The sequence below is a fragment of the Canis lupus genome, chromosome 7 (assembly GCF_048164855.1).
Source record: "Canis lupus baileyi chromosome 7, mCanLup2.hap1, whole genome shotgun sequence".
NCBI classification, from domain to species: Eukaryota; Metazoa; Chordata; class Mammalia; order Carnivora; family Canidae; genus Canis; species Canis lupus.
In genome coordinates, this window is record NC_132844.1 from 29302832 (window position 1) to 29318038 (window position 15207).

The 15207-nt window shown below is 34.2% G+C and overlaps 1 protein-coding gene across 2 annotated transcripts in view; it reads left to right on the top strand.

The window, feature by feature from the left end:
- Positions 1-14973, top strand: part of UBE3D (ubiquitin protein ligase E3D) — a 203117-nt gene extending 188144 nt beyond the window's left edge. Inside the window, exon 12 of one of the 2 annotated variants that reach the window (XR_012033906.1) lies at positions 14748-14973. The gene's annotated coding sequence lies outside the window, so the exon portion shown is untranslated. The remainder of the gene's footprint in view (positions 1-14747) is intronic. The other variant, XR_012033908.1, reaches the window with a different exon arrangement.
- The last annotated feature ends 234 nt before the right edge of the window (positions 14974-15207 follow it).

Genomic DNA, 15207 nt, shown 5'->3' on the forward strand with positions numbered 1-15207 from the left:
GTTGAGAGGCATAACTCTAAACTATCTTGTCAATATAGACATAATCCTTGATCTTAAGGTTCTCACCATGCGAGATCCTGGATCTCACAGTCTAATAGACAGTAGCTCTTATATCCTAACCTCTTCCCTGAGGACAAGGCATTTCTTGTAGCTATTCAAAGTGATGCTATTTATTCTTTTACCACTCACATTCCATACCATGTAGTTCGAGATGGAATCAGTATTCAACTTGTACTCCCTTACTCACTTTCAAAGTCTTTTTCTTTGAAACCCATGCCATTCCCCTCCATCACTCTATCCTTCTCTTGGTTCATGTCATCCAGAAGCCCCTGTGTCTCTTTCATTTGTTGATAATTTTGGCATCTGAATCAATGTATTCACGTTCACCATGAATATGGATCGTTTCTATGCACATTTATACTTGTTGAAGTTTCTCCTAAGTAAAATAAATTCTTGAACCTCAGATATCCATGTAGGTTTCTAACCCATTTCTTCTCTCCCCATTCACAGCTCAATTTCTTGAAGACTTACCTACCGACATTGTTCATTCTTCACTCCTTTGAAAACTATTACAGTCTAATTTACGTCCTCAACAGTCCACCAAAATAGGCACAAAAAGAAGGCACTTTTGTGCCTTCTGTGAAGATCACGAACATCCTCTGAGTTGCCAAATTCAATGGGTAATCTTGGAATTCAATCAGTGACCTGACACTGATGACCACACCCTCCTTTTAAAATAATTTATTTTCTTAGTTCTCCTAATATTCTCTTATATACTTCTATTTAGAACTTTTTAAAAAAGATTTTATTTATTTATTCATGAGAGACTCAGAGACCCAGGCAGAGGGAGAAACAGGCTCCATGCAGGGAGCCCAATGCAGGACTCGATCCTGGGTCTCTGGGATCACAGCCTGAGCTGAAGGCAGATGCTCAACTGCTGAGCCACCCAGGCATCCCCTATTTCTATCTTATATTTTCTAGCCAACTCTTCTGTGTCCTTTATTCATAATCATCTCCGTCAAAGTGGAGTGCTGGACTTGCTCTCCATACCCCATTTTTTCTTGTACTGCTATTCTTTCCCTAAGGAATCTCAGCTAGAGCTATAGTTCAATTACTGTGGATGCCCAGATGACATCTTCGGGTAAGACCTCCCCTTTAAGTACAGGTCTTAATATCCACTGCCCACTGACTTTTCTTGGGTATCTCATACATACCTTAAATTCAGCTTATCCAATTTAGATCTTTAGATCTTGCCATATACTCTCCTGGTCATTTTTTAGTATTTCTTATCTCATGATTCTCTCATCAGTCTATTTGTTTAAGGCAGAAAACATAAGTTATCCTGGATTTGGACTTTTCCTTCACTTTCTATGTCAACTATATTACCAAGTCCTATCAATTGTATCATATTGAATCTCTCTCAAAATGTTTCTGTTCTCACCCTTTCTACCACTATTACTCTAATCCAACACTATCCACACTTGTTTGGACTACTAGAATATCACCTCTCAAGTGGCCTATTGCCAGCTATTCTCTAGGATGTCAACTCATTCTTCCTTAAAATCTTCCACTAGCCTCACATTGTTCTTTTTTTTATATAAATTTATTTTTTATTGGTGTTCAATTTGCCAACATATAGAATAACACCCAGTGTTCATCCCATCAAGTGCCCCCTCAGTGCCCGTTAGTCACCCCAACCCCCCTGCCCACCTCCCCTTCCACCACCCCTAGTTCATTTCCCAGAGTTAGGAGTCTCTCACGTTCTCTCTCCCTTTCTGATATTTCCCATGCATTTTTCTCCTTTCCCCTTTATTCCCTTTCACTATTTTTTATGTTCCTCAGATGAATGAGACCATATAATGTTTGTCCTTCTCCGATTGACTTATTTCACTCAGCATAATACCCTCCAGTGCCATCCATGTCAAAACAAATGGTGGGTATTTGTCATTTTTAATGGCTGAGTAATATTCCATTGTATACATAAACCACATCTTCTTTATCCATTCATCTTTCTATGGACACTGAGGCTCCTTCCACAGTTTGGCTATTGTGGACATTGCTGCTATAAACATCGGGGTGCAGGTGTCCTGGCGTTTCCCTGCATCTGTATCTTTGGGGTAAATCCCCAGCAGTGCAATTGCTGGGTCGTAGGGAAGATCTATTTTTAAGTCTTTGAGGAACCTCCAGACAGTTTTCCAGAGTGGCTGCTCCAGTTCACATTCCCACCAACAGTGCAAGAGGGTTCCCTTTTCTCCACATCCTCTCCAACATTTGTGGTTTCCTGTCTTGTTAATTTTCACATTCTCACTGGTGTGAGGTGGTATCTTATTGTGGTTTTGATTTGTATTTCCCTGATGGCAAGTGATGCGGAGCATTTTCTCATGTGCTTGTTAGCCATGTCTATGTCTTCCTCTTCCTCACATTGTTCTTAATAAAGAATGAAATCCTTATGATCCTATGGTATCATTCATAGATTGGTCCTTCTTCCAACTCACTTCACTCTCTTCCTCTTGCTATCTTCCCTAAAGCCACAGGGTCTTCTTTCAAGTTCCCAATCCTGCCTTCCTGCTTTCTATTACAGGGCTTTTGCACAGGCAAATCTATCTCTGAAAGTTCTCTTTGGCCCTCCTTTGGACCTCATCCTCTTTATGGAATTAACACTGTATCATGCTTATGATCTTAGATCAATGGTCCCTTCTTTAGGGAAGGTTTTCCTGAATTTTAAATCTTCATTTGTTATGTATTCTCTTAGATTAACATTTTTTTTCTATAGGGCCCCTTTCTTTTTTTTTTTCTGGTATATTCATAGCATTGATGATTTTGTTAAAATCATCATGATTTTGCCCACTGAATATGTTCTATGAAAGCAAAAAACCCTTTTATTTGCCTACAATTGTATCCCCAGTGCATAAGAACAGCTCCTGATATGAAGATACTGAATGAATATTTGTTGAATAAATGAATGAATTACAAAAAATATGTTTTTGTAATTCATGTTTTCTTTTCCAACATTTCTCTAACACAGTCATAGCTAAACGCCTTGATTTAACTCCCGGACAGAAGGCTTATAATCAAGGTAAGACTATACAAATGTTAGGATAAATAATTTTTAATTATATATAATATATATATATATATTATATAATATAATATGAAAGATTCTTATTTAGATTCCATGACAAAAAAGAGCACCAAGGAAGAGAAATTAAAATCAGGTCAATTTTCCAAGTTACTTAGGTTTTACATGCAAAAGGAAATGTGTGTGTATTTGGTTAGGGAGATGAAAGAGATGATGATAGATACACAGAGGCTAAGAAACACACTGAGCAAACTCCAAGGTGTCAAGAGCTAAGAAGTCATAACCCCAGCCCATTTAAATTCAGACAAGAGAAGCTGATAACAGTTTATTAATGCTACAGAAACTGTACTATGACAGTTTTCCTGTATATTTCCATCATTGCTGAAGTTTAACCTGATCCATCGTAAGAGGAGAGTTTTATGCTTGGTAAGAGAGTATTATATTTGCCTATTAGCCAATAATGTTTATATCATTCATCTGCCTTGCATATCTGGTTTCTTTTATGATAATGACAGAAAAAGCCAATTCTATGAGTATTTTAGGTTTAATTAAAGGTTATCAAGTTATATGTTAAATTTGTAACATAGTATTTTATCTCAATTAAAGGGACACCTAAACATTTTTCACAATTAAAACTTAGATAGTGATGTCATTGAAAAGAGTAAAGTAGGAAAATCCAGAGGTCAGTCCCTCTATGGAAACAACCATTAAGCTAGACAATAAGATCAGAATAAACTATTTGAACTCTAAGACCTGATCAAACACTTAGAGTAACCAAGTGAGCACGTGTTTAAGGGAGAGGCTGCTGAACTTTGTAAGAGAGTGACATGTGTGAACCAAGCTACCATCCTCATTCCTCAGAACCTCCATGGCTGTTGGGGTTAGTGGCCTACATTCCTAGAGTAGCTGGCTATTGCCAAATGGATACTAAGGAACTTATCCTCCAAAAAGTTTGGGTTGTGCATTTTAATTAGTCTGGCAGTTCCCTTAGGGACTGGAATAGGCAATTGCTTTTGTTTCAGTCCCCTTGAGCTGCACTGGTTTTCCCTGTAGTGGCCATTGGAAGATTTAAAGAGATATACACACCCTTAACAAATTGTAATCCACACATTTAAGGAAATTTGTCTTAGGTCACAGGCTGACTACAGAGATAATGGAAAAAAAGCTTCACACACATAAGGACTATAGACTTTGATAAAATAGTTGGGAACTGTCACTATATAAATGGACAACTAAAGCCCTCAATATGTCAAAAAAACAATCCTGAGGAGAGGGTGAATCTGATTTCCAGAATTAACCACCTTATATAATACATTACAATACTCAAAATGTCTGGTTTTCAACAACAACAAAAATGACAAAGCATACAAAGAAACAGGAAAATAAGGCTCTTTCACAGGAAATAAAGAATTTGACAGAAACTAACTCTGATGAGGCCTGTACTTTGGAAGTACTAATCAAAGAAGTTAAATTAACTCTAGTAAATGTGTTCAGTGAGCTAAAGAAAACAATGAACAAAGTATTAAAAGAGGCCAGAAGAACAATGTAGGAACAAATAGGGGATGTCAATACAGAGAGAATTTTTATAAAGGAACTGTATAGAAATTGTTTGGTTGAAAAGTATCATGGCTTAAATGAAAAATTCACTACTGGGGCTCAACAGTAAATTTGGGTAGACAGAGAAAAAAAGTAGTGAACATGAAGCTAAGGCAAATGAAATTGTCCTTTCTGAGGAACAGAAAGAAAAAAAGAATGAAGAAATGACAGCACCTGTATCAGGTTATTCATCATGGGAGTCCTAAAAGGAAAAGCAAGAAAAAAATGGGACAAAAAAAATATTTGAAGAAATAGTGGTTGAAAAGTTCCTAAATTTGATTAAAGATATAAATCTACACATCCAAGAAGCTAAACAAATGCCAAGAAGGATAAACTCAAAGATACCCATATATTATAATAAAATTGTAAAATGACAAAAAAAGAATTTTTAAAACAACAAGACAGCAGTGACTCATCACATACAGAGGATCCTCTATAACATTAACAGTTCATTGTTCATCAGAAATCGTGGAAGCCAGAAGATAATAGATGACATATTAAAAGTACTTTATTTGATCTTAGCTGAAAGGCCAAGATGTGATTTTAAAAAGTACTAAAAGAAAAAAAATTGTCAACCAAAAATTCTGGCAAAATTACCCTTCAGTAGTAAAGGAGAAATTAAGATATTCTAAGATAAATATAAACTAAAGGATTTCATTACTAGCAGAGTTGTTCTACAAAGTTGCTAAAGGAAGTTAATCAATTGTTTCTTTTCTAATTCATTCTTTTTGTGTCCTACCTAAAAAATCTTGACCAACTGAAACCTCATAAAATTTTACTCCTATGTTTTCTTGTGAAAGTTGTTTAGTTCTAGCTTTAATATTTTGATCTATAGTCTATTTCAAGTTGATTTTTATACATACCATGAGGTAGAGTTTGAGATTCATTTTTTTCCATATTGATATTGAATTATTTCAGCACTATTTGTTGAGATGATTATACTTCCTTTGCAGAATTACCTTTATACCCACACAGAAAAAAGTCAATTGACCAGTGGTGCCTGGGTAGCTCAGTGGTTGAGCATCTGCCTTTGGCTCAAGTCATGATCCTGGGGTCATGGGATTGAGTCCTTCATCAGGCTTCTCTCAGGGAGACTGCTTCTACCTCTGCCTATGTCTCTGCCTCTCTCTGTGTGTCTCTCATGAATAAATAAAATCTTAAAAAAAAAAGTCAAATGACCATATACATATGGACCTATTTCTGGTATTTGTAATCAGTTCCATTGATCTCTGTGCCTTCCTTATATCAATATCACATCATCTTCATAACTAGCTTTAGAGGAAGTCTTGCAAAATTGCTGTAAGTTACTATAAGTCCTCCAAAATTCTCTTCTTTTTCAAAATTGTTCAATGGTTCTAGATGCTTTGCCTTTTCATGTAAATTTAAGAATTGACTTGTCAGCTTCTACTAAAATAAGAGAACTGATCAGATTTTTATTAGAATTACATTGAATCTAGAGATCAATTTGGGCAAAACTGATACATTAAGTCTTTTAGTCCATGAACACTGTATCTCTTTCCATGTACTTGGGCCTTCTTCAGTTTCTCTCAGAAACATTTTGTAGTTTTTAGTGTATGAGCTTGATCATATTTTGATAAATTTATCTCTAAATGTTTCATGATTTTTGGTGCTACTGTAATTATATTTTAAAATTTCAATACCAACTGTTCATTGTAAGTTATAGAAATAGTTTTTTTTTTTTAAATACTGACTTTGTAAACTGTGAATTTGCTGAATTTACTGGTTAACTTCAGTAACTTTCTAGTAGATTCCTTAGGATTTTATACATGGGTAAACATGTCATCTGTGAATAAAGACAATTGAATTTATTCCTTTCCAATCTTTATATGCCATTTTCTTTTTTATGTTTTTCAACTTACAGCACTGGCTAGGACTTCCAGTACAATTAGCATGACTGGGCTCTAGTTGGATTCCTCTCTTTATACTACACCCTTCAGCCAGTAAGTTGGGGTAATTGTAGGGCTCACTTCTTTTGCATGAGATCATAACTCTACACTGTTTGATGTCCACTGGATGAAAAGAGTCATTTCCCATATTTTGTATGGCTTTCCATTTGTTTATGGCAGGATGACAATTCTTATAACAGTTAATATTTCAAAGTTAGTGTGAAAGTTCCATTTAAGGGACATTTTAAACAATCACTTCTGTATACTCCAAGATTTATACTTATACTAGATCACTAAAAAGTTATGTATCATAAAATTTCTTTCATAGGATGGTGATTTAACATTATATTCTCAACATTTTTTGAAGACTGATCTTAGTAGTAGTCACACAAGGAATATTTGTACATCTTTTACAGATCTGTGCATGGAAGAAATTGTGTTCAATGACCCATCTCTAACCTTGGACACAATGACATTTCCTAAAAACTTAGTGGCAGGGAACCTGGTAACTCCCACATTACTACTCTGTTTCCTTTTATCAGAGAGAGAAAAATATATAATGTATGTTTCCTTTTTCCTCTGAGGGTTGTCTAAGAAATTGTATTTTAATTGGGACCTTTGGTATAATGATCTCCCTTCCTTGTTTACATCTCTTATACTATTGTTTTACTATCTGAATTATATTTATTTCTTTACTAGGAGCTACCTCGAATCCTCTTCATAAATTATTTAAAAATAATTTTTAAATAAAAGGTTGAACTGTATAACAGAGTATTTCTGAGCATGGACTTTAAAATTAAACAGATTTACATTTGTATCCTTTCTCTTCTACTTTTTGTATGAGCTGCTGCGAGTTATTCAACTTCACTGCTTTGCAGTTATGGGGATATGCTCAGTGTCTGTAATATATCATACATAAGTGGTAGTGGGATTCCTAATAACTGTTAGAGAACTTCAGCAATTCTGTCTAAATTCAAAACTCTGTTCAAATAGACTGTTTGATACAAATCACAAAATACCATGTTACAATTCTTCTGTCATCAGTGTATTTTGGAGGCCCATTTATGATAAGAAATGTAATTCCTGAAGCCTTCTGGGTGGATCCTTGAGACATGTAATTACTTCCAGCCTTTGAAATGCTACTTAGGAGAAGTAAGACACATTCTTAAGTATTCTTTATGTAAAACCTCCTTGGTCAGTTAATTAACAGAGTTGGAGATTTGTAAAATTCAGCAGTTCTCCTAGGTTTTGGTTTGGTCCTATGTCAATGATGCATGAAGAAACCATTAGAATTTAGGCTTTCACCATAAAAAGGCAATGTGAGTGCTTAATATGAAGGATTTAATTAGATCAATTATTCTCTAGGTAATTATAAAGGGGGTATTCATTTCCTGTTGCTCTAATTGTTTCAAGCTTGAGAAAATGTCATTCTCGGATCTTCAGGTCTATTATTTATCTAATGTCTAACCCAAGTTAATCTTTTGGATGATGGTTGTTTCAAAAAGCTGGCTGAAATATATTGTCCTAAAGGACCATTGACATATGGGATACCAAATGAAGCCTATGCTTTTGTTCTTTAAAGAGTTTTCTTCCCTTTTATCTTCTAAGATAAAAATTTAAGAAAGACTTAGAATAGAACTAATAAAAATGCCAAATTAAGAAGAATTAATAGTCTGGCACAGTTGAAGCATGATAATTCTAGTCACTCTGGTGATGTGTACCTAAATTTCCCAGGGCCAAACTTAATCCATCTGGACACTTGCCTGTGTGAGCAAGATGTTGTGCTGATTTTCATGACATGAAATGGCTCCTTCATTGACTTAGTAAAATAACTGGTTTTCTGGTACTACATATACATTATTATTCTTTTAGTTATAAAAGAAATGACTAAACATCTTAAAAATATTAAGATCCATTTAAACATAACCTACCAAACATGCTGTAACAATATGGCACATCTTGATTTATTTACCTTTCAATCTATAAGCTGGAAAGAGCTCAGTAAGCAAGGATAATAATAATGTTCTTCTATGAGTTCCTGAGATACCCAAACCCAAACCAAAACCAAAACAAAAAAAAAGTCTCTTCGTCATTGCTAGATGGTTGTGTCTTCTTTTTCACAGATCAGTGAAATTTCATTAAATTCTACACATATTTATTGGGCACCTATCCTGTAGATATTTAGTATTATGTCAGGGACTGAGAAGCTAAAATTTAGCATTTTGAGGTACACATCAGGTAGGCAGAGAAATCTGACATCATAAATGACCAAAAAGTTAAGAGCAAAAGCTCATGAATAATTTTCTAAATCAATAATGTATGTATTATATGTGCTCCAAGAATTGAGTGGTGTGAGAATACAAGGCGATGTAGAATGTTGGAGAATGTTTCATGTATAACATGAAATTTGAACTGTATCTTGGAGAACAGATAGAATTTTGAGTGGAGGTAAAGGAATGGAAAAGATATCTATATCTATCTATCTATCTATCTATCTATCTATCTATCTATCTATCTATATCTATCATTTATCTAATCTATATTTTGGTGGAGAACAGCTTGAATAAAGTCATTATGATTAGGTAGAGTAAATCTGAATTTCCAAGACATGAGAATAATTACCTGGTGTAATGAAATTTTTACATTTAGGAAAAATGGGAGAAAAAGTTTAAAAAGTTCCAATAAATGTTGCAATAGTAATAACTTTCTTGCTCTAGCATATAGTCTTCCTCCCCTCTCCCACCACATATAATTCATCTGTCCCCAAAATCCAGTTCCAATCCATTTATATTTTCTGTAAGCTGTCACTTATATTGTGCTGTGTAGTTCCAGACCTAAATAGGCATATCTACATAATATAAGCTCTAATCTAAGTCCTGCATACAATGGTCAAGGATGATAAGCCCTAATGAATGCAAAGTTGATTGCTTTTAACTACTTCTTAAGTATTATTATTTATGTTTTTAGGGAAAAATTATCTGTATGAATTGTATAATCTGGATATCTGATTCCCAGGAAATATGAAGATCTTATCTAGGTAATACCTAATACACAGTGATTTTACACATAGAAGATACCCAATATATATTTTCTGAATACATAAATAGTTTAATAAATACATTTAGGTTCTTTATAAGCCCTAATCCTTCTAGAATGATTGGCATGTGCTGCTGTTGTGATTCTGGAGTTTTCATGGTGAGGAGATTTTTAATTTGCTCAATAAATGAGTCCGATGATACCCTGGATACTTCTTGAACAACTTGACTCCTCACAGCTATAATTCGAGTAGATTTTATTTTTTTAAAGAGTAGATTTGATTAAAATTATGAATGAAATAATAAAATTATAGAGAAGTAATATTTTACTAGCCCAAAATTAAATCTACATCTGGTATTTATTAATCTGTCTCAACCCACCTCCAAATATGGATGGGGTCACTTTTTGTGACCCTGAATTTCCTTCTGCTGAATTCTTATGAAACCTAAGTTCATAATGTGGCTTTTCTAACTGAATGAGATTTCATGTTTCTTTGACCATCAGAAACTTCTGAGTCAAATTTTCAACCCACTTCTAATAATTGTTCAGCCTGCACTTTTTTCTTTGATCAGATTTTTATTTATTTTTTTAAGATTTATTTATTTGAGAGTGAGAGCACAAGCATGAGTGGGAGGGAGGGACAAAAGAAGAGGGGGAGAAATCTTCAGGCAGACTCCCTGCTGACCATGGAGCCTGATACAGGGCTTAATCCCAGTACTCTGAGATTATGACCTAAACTGAAACCCAGAGTCAGACACTGAGCCACCCAGGTACCCCTTTGATCAAAATTTTTACATTATTTTTTAAAAGACTTATTTATTTATTCATGAGAGACAGAAAAAGAGAGAGAGAGAGACATAGGCAGAGAGAGAAGCAATGGGTCCTATGGGTCCCCATAGGGAGCCTGATACAGGACTCATCCCAGATCCTGGGATCATGCCCTGAGCCCAAGGCAAACGCTCAACCGCTGAGCCACTGGGGCATCTCTGATCAGATTTTTAAAATACATTTGCCATATTGTATGTGTTTTGTAAGATTCCTCAAATCATCTTTTAAAAATGCTAAAGTATGAAGAAGCATTCATTTTTAGAACACATACTCTGTTCCAGGCACTGTGTTAGGTACTACAGATAGAAGTCAAAACTTTTAAATTAATTAATTAATTAATTTATTAATTAATTAATTTATTTATTTATGATAGTCACAGAGAGAGAGAGGCAGAGACACAGGCAGAGGGAGAAGCAAGCTCCATGCACCGGGAACCCGATGTGGGACTCGATTCCGGGTCTCCAGGATCGCGCCCTGGGCCAAAGGCAGGCGCTAAACCGCTGCGCCACCCAGGGATCCCTAGAAGTCAAAACTTGATTAGTAAATTATAGGAAAGAACACTGAAGCGTAATGAAAATTGGTAAAATTTCATTGGTAAAATTTCTTAACTTCTAATATATGTCAATTTGAAGGATAATATGGGAGGTAGATGTAACCATAAACTCTAGAAGTAGGAAAGGACTAAAGAAGTATTTAATACAACTTTTTCCAAATGTGTTCCATGGAAAACTTTTCCAGAAAACAGTTTTAGTTTAAAGAAATAAATACTTCCTGTGGTCAAGTAATGACAGCAAAAAATCCATGATGGGTACACTTGCTGGGTACACATTGTGCCTTAGCACAAATCAAGGTAGTGGCCCAAAGTGTACTAGTAATCATTCTTCATTGCCATGGTTTTAGTAAAAAACAAAACAAAACAACCCAATCTAACAAATAAAAAACCCCATGACATCTCACTGTAGTTTTGATTTGCATTTCCTTGATGATGAGTGATGTTGAGCATCTTTTCATGTGTCTCTTGACCATATGGATGTCTTCTTTGGAAAAATGTCTATTCAAGTCTTCTGCCCATTCTCTAATAGGATTATTTGTTTGTTTTGGTATTGAGTTGTAGAAGTTCTTTATATATCTTGGATATTTACTTTTCTTTAAATATATCATTTTCAAATATTTTCTCCTGTTTGGTAGGATGTCTTTTTGTTTTGATGGTTGATGCTTTCATTTGCTGTGAAAAAGCTTTTTAGTTTGATGTAGTCTCCATAGTTTATTTTTGCTTTTATTTCCCTTCCCAAATGGGACATATTTAGAAAAATGTTGCCACAGCTGGTGTCAGTAATTTTACTGCCCTGTTCTATTCTAGGATTTTTATAGTTTTAGGTCTTACATTTAGGTCTTTAATCCATTTTGAGTTTATTTTTGTGTCTGATGTTTGAAAGTGGCCTAGTTTCATTCTTTCACATGTAGCTATCCAGTTTTCCAAGCACCATTTGTTGAAGAGACTGTCTTCCCCATTGCATGTTTTCACCTCCTTTGTCATAGATTAACTGACTATGTAATCATGCGTTTATTTCTGGTCTCTTTGTCCTATTAATCTCTATGTCTATTTTTGTACAGGTACCATACTGTTTTGATTAGTACAGCTTTGTAGTATATCTTGAAATCTGGGATTGTGATATCTCCAGCTTTGTTCTTGTTCTCAGGATTGCTTTGACTATTCAGGATCTTCTGTGGTTTTTAGGATTATTTGTTCTAGTTATGGCTAAAATACTATTGGCATTTTGATAGAGGTTGCACTGAATCTGTAGGTCTTTTTATATGGACATGTTAACACTATTAGTTATTCTAATCCATGAGCATGAAATATCTTTCCATTTGTTTCTGCCATCTTCAAATTCTTTCATCAGTGATTTATAGTTTTTGGAGTACAAGTCTTTCACCTTTATAGTTCAGTTTATTCCTAGATATTTTATTCTTTTTGGTACAGTTGTAAGTGATGGTGTTTTTAAAAAATTACTCTTTCTGCTACTTCATTATTAGTGTGTAGAAATGCTACTGATTTCTGGGTATTAATTTTATATCCTGCCATTTTACCGAATTCACTCATCACTTCTACTACTTTTTGGTGGCGTTTAGGATTTTCTGTCTATAGTAACATGTCATCTGCATATAGTGACAGTTTAGCTTCTTTACCAATATGGATGCCTCTCTTTCTTTTTTTTTTCTTGTCTGATTGCTCTGGCTAGGACTTTCAGTATTATGTATTATGCTAAGTGAAATGTGGCAGGCTGAGAAAAACAAACCATATGATTCCACTCATAAGTGGAATTTAAAAAAATGAAAAAATAAACAAAAAGCAGAATCAGACCTGTAAATACAGAGAATAAATTGATGATAACTGGAGAGGAGGAGGTTGGGGATTGGGCAAAATGGATGAAATGGAGAGGGAGATACAGACTTCCAGTTATGAAAAGAATAAGTCACAGGAATAAAAAGCACAGCACAAGGAATACAGCCAATGATATTGTAATAGTGATAGTTTAGATGGTAGCTAAACTTGTGGTGAACAAAGCATTATGTATAAACTTGTCAAATCCCTAAATTGTTATGGCTGAAACTAGTGTAACATTGTGTGTTACCTATACCCAAATAAAAAAAAAATTAAACAGACAAACCAAAGTTAGTTTTACTTAGTAATGTCCTCAATGGAGCAGTAAAAATATTAAAATTATTAAATCTTGACTGTTGAGCACACTATTTTTAATAATCTGGGTGGATTAATTGGAATTATGTACAAAATATTTCTACTGCCTGTGAAGTAGGCTGATTATCTTGAGGAATAGTATTTGTAGATTAGTTTGAGTTATAGATAAAATGTTTTACCTAGAATACCAGGAAATTTCCTTTTCACTTAAAGAATGACTAACAAACTATTGGCATTGAGACATGAATATTTAGCTGACATCTTTCAAAAAAATGTATAACTTGGTCCTATAACTACAAGAAAAACAACTAACAACATTTGTTCTTAATGATAAAGTTTGAGCTTCTAAGAGAAAATTGAATTTTGTATCAGCTCCCATGATCTTGATAGCTTTCTGATATGTAAAAACCTTTTTCATCAGATTGGTAGTAATATTAATGGATTATTTTTTTTTGATATTGTATAATGAAATGTCAACATTTGGAAGATCTCCATAATTCAGTGGACCAACATGCTCTAAATCTCAAAGGTCATACGTGGGTAAAAGATCCATTCAAAGAATAAGCTAGACAAGTAGATTTTAATGTAACACAGCATAAAACTTTATTGATATGGTTTCTGATGCCTATTGCAGTTAACCTTTTAGAAACAACCACTTGTTGAGTTTTGGTGTAGTATCAAAGAAGGATATCCACAACTGTCTGAATATTAAAATACTCTTCCTTTCCAGATTATAGATCTTGAGATGCTGGATATTCTTTCTATCGCAATAAGTTGAATGCTGCCACAGATAGGAGAATCCATTTCTCTTCTAGGAAGACAGACTCAAAAGATATTTTTTAAATGTAAAAAAAAATATTCTTTTTGCTAAATATTTTTTGTGTTGGAAAATTTACTTACTTTTCCTAAAGATACATTATTTATAATGAAATGTAATGCATATACTATTGTTATTTTTAAGTGAACTAAATATACAATTTTTTCTCAGTTTTAATTTCTAAATGAGTAAATATCCGTAGAACTAACATAAATGAAAGCAATTTGTATCCTCAATAATTTTTAAGGATGAAAAGGAGTCCTGGGACAAAAAAAGTTTGGGAACCACTGGTCTAGAAAAAAAAAACCCTGAGGTCACATTTAAGTCCTTTCATTTATGCATCTTCTATTTGCTAGTATGGAAATGAAAACAAGCACTCCTATTTCTATGATATAGAAAAATAGCTGTAAAAAACTTTAATAGTGTTGTAATTGTAATTGTGTAATAGTGTTGTAAATGTCTTTTCAGGTTATTTCTAGGTGCCCATTTTTATGGGGAATTGGAATTCTGAAATACTGTACTTGTTTTATTTTACTAAAAATACTTTGTGTTTGTGTATCAAATAACAATTCCCCGTAAAGTTTAATGATGTTAATATTAAAATGATGTTGCCATGCAGATAAAAGCTAAGACTCTTAAGAGATATCAGCATAAATAGAAATTCAATAGTAAGGAATATATTTATTATAATTTCCCAAGGGCTTTTTTTTTTTCATAGAATTATGACACCTGACAAATGGCTGCAGGGAAAATATGCCAAATGAGTTCCCCTGTTGTTTACAGCTTGTCACAGACTGGTGCAATACAGAAAGAAGATGAATGCATCTTTCCTACTCCAGATTGTCTCTACTCATAAAGAGAAGCTGTCATTTCCCCATCTTAACAATGATTGGTTTAGATCCCTATAACAAATCCATGATGTTCTGGTTACTTGATGAGTTTATGGAAACAGACAAGGAAGATGGAGTCCCACTCATGGATTTCCCTGCAAGGTGATTCCACAGTAGCCGAAGCTGAAGAAGCACTATATATGTTTTTCTGTAGGTGCCACTTTTCTTGTATTCAAATATCCTTTTGGTTTTTCTCATTCAATTAATGCTACCCTTACATATTGCTACATACTATAGGCTTGTTGGTCCAAGAGCAAGGCACAGATCAGCATCTCTAGCATGCCCTGAAGCATTTTAGAAATGTATACTCGGGCTCCACCTTAGACCTCTTGAATCAGAATCTGCATTTTAAC